The sequence below is a fragment of the Malaclemys terrapin genome, chromosome 11 (genome assembly GCF_027887155.1).
Source record: "Malaclemys terrapin pileata isolate rMalTer1 chromosome 11, rMalTer1.hap1, whole genome shotgun sequence".
NCBI classification, from domain to species: Eukaryota; Metazoa; Chordata; order Testudines; family Emydidae; genus Malaclemys; species Malaclemys terrapin.
Window position 1 is genome coordinate 10,831,621 of NC_071515.1, and position 2,141 is coordinate 10,833,761.

At 60.5% G+C, this 2,141-nt stretch overlaps 1 long non-coding RNA gene across 1 annotated transcript; it reads right to left on the bottom strand.

Annotated features, from left to right (window-relative positions):
• Nucleotides 1-1,022: 1,022 nt before the first annotated feature.
• Nucleotides 1,023-1,719, bottom strand: LOC128845550 (uncharacterized). The gene is made up of 3 exons (XR_008446670.1): nt 1,629-1,719; nt 1,405-1,496; nt 1,023-1,263 (listed from the first exon to the last, which is right to left on the bottom strand). It is a non-coding gene; the product is annotated as an uncharacterized LOC128845550 (long non-coding RNA).
• Nucleotides 1,720-2,141: the final 422 nt, after the last annotated feature.

Sequence of the window (2,141 nt, forward strand, 5' to 3'; positions counted from 1 at the left end):
GCAGGGGTCCCGGGGGGGGGGCATCAAGGAACGCGGGGGGTTGGATGGGGCAGGAGTCCCGGGGGGGGTGGGCCAAAAAGCGCTCAGGATGGGGGCGGTGGCTGAGCCCTGTGTCCCGCTGGGCGGGGGTGAGGGCTCCGTGCCCGTGTCCCGCTTGGGGCAGTGGGGAGGGGCAGCGGCGCGCGCGGGCTCCGTGTCCCGCTTGGGGCTGTGGGGGGGGTGGAGGAATGGCGGCGCGCAAGAGCTCCATCCCCGTGTCCCGTTTGGGGCGGGGGGGGTGGAGGCGTGGCAGCGCGCGAGGGCTCCATCCCCGTGTCCCGCTTGGGGCGGGGGCGGGTGGAGGCGCAGCGGCGCGCGAGGGCTCCATCCCCGTGTCCCCCTTGGGGCCGGGGGGGGTGCAGGCGTGGCAGCGCGCGAGGGCTCCATCCCCGTATCCTGCTTGGGGCAGGGGCGGGTGGAGGCGCGGCGGTGCGCGAGGGCTACATCCCCGTGTCCCGCTTTGGGCGCGGCGGGGGGGGATGGAGGCGTGGCAGCGCGCGAGGGCTCCATCCCCGTGTCCCGCTTGGGGCTTGGGGCGGGTGGAGGCGCGGTGGCGCGCGAGGGCTCCATCCCCGTGTGCCGCTTGGGGCGCGGGGGGCGTGGAGGCGTGGCAGTGCGCGAGGGCTCCATCCCCATGTCCCGCTTAGGGCGGGGGCGGGTAGAGGTGCGGCGGCACGCGAGGGCTCCATCCCCATGTCCCGCTTAGGGCGGGGGCGGGTAGAGGTGCGGCGGCACGCGAGGGCTCCATCCCCGTGTCCCTCTTGGGGTGGGGGTTGGGCCGGCAGCGCGCGAGGGCTCCGTGCCCGTGTCCTGCTTGCGGCAGGGGAGCCGGTGGCGCGCGAGGGCGCAAAAATATCCTTGCGCCGGCATCGGGTCGGGGGGGGCACCTGAAAGCCCCGCCACCGCAGCTCTGATTGGGCTGGACTCAGCCGCCCGCATTGCTGGCTCCTGTTGATGGGCAGGCACGCCACCGCGGGCCGTATGTTGTGCAGGCCTGCTATATGGCATGAACCTGTTAGTCCCTCGTAGATTCGTCCACACTGCATCTACTTCTGCTGTCAAACCTTCTCGTGGCTCCGTAGCATGAGAGGGCTAATGCACAGATTCCATCTCTTCCTACAAGGTCACAAAGAATGTATCAGAGATCGGAGGCTAATCAGAAGAAAGGGAAAAGGTCAATAATGCCATGGCTGATGTAATGAACCAGCTGTCTTGCAACTCATCCTGTTATGGAAGGAAGACAGAGAAGTGAGAAAAATGAGATTGCAAGGTGCCCCAGACATATATATGGGGCACTGCCAGTTGTGAGAATATGGGACTGAGCAACGCTCTGCAATCTCAGTTCAACAAGTCAACAAAACTTACCTCAGCAAAGATGGCAACTGAGGTGAGCGTGTGCTTCTTCCTGCCCCACTTGGGCCTTGGGCCTGAAATCCTTCCCTCTCTCATGTGGGGCTCTGCAACATAAATACCCATGAGTAACAGGGACAGCAAGCCCTACAGAGCAAATCCGTACGGCAGATAGTAGAAAAAATAGCTTATACTATCTATCTATCTGTCTATCTATCATTACATGTTAATTCACTTACAGCATCTAGGCCTCCCCATTGTAGCTGGATGGCTCACAGTCAGAAGCTGGGATGTATCTGTTGAGGGGCTGGATTGTAGGATGAGAGTCCATGCATAGGCTAAGGCCAATGTCCAAAGTCTGGCACTAACATAGATATTCAGGCATCTAGACGAGTGGATTGATTTTCAGAGGAGCTGAACAGCCACGGCTTCGGCAGATTCGAGTGAGAAGTTCTTGGTATTCAGCATTTGAGAAAGTTCAGGCCATTTATTTAGGTGCCTGAGTGTGGCATTGCAGCCGCTGCCATGGGTCGTTTACAATGAATACGGAATCAACATCATCTCGGCACGACAACCAAGTTCAGGATCTAATCGAGCTGTATCCTCTCTGTACTGCTGTACGGTTGCGAAACATTGGGACTGCGCCACTCAGAGTGGGCAAAGCTGGAGGCTTTCCACATAAAATGCCAACGTTGTATATTGGGCATAGAGTGGAAGGACTTCATTTGTAAAGCAGATGTTTATGGTCGCTC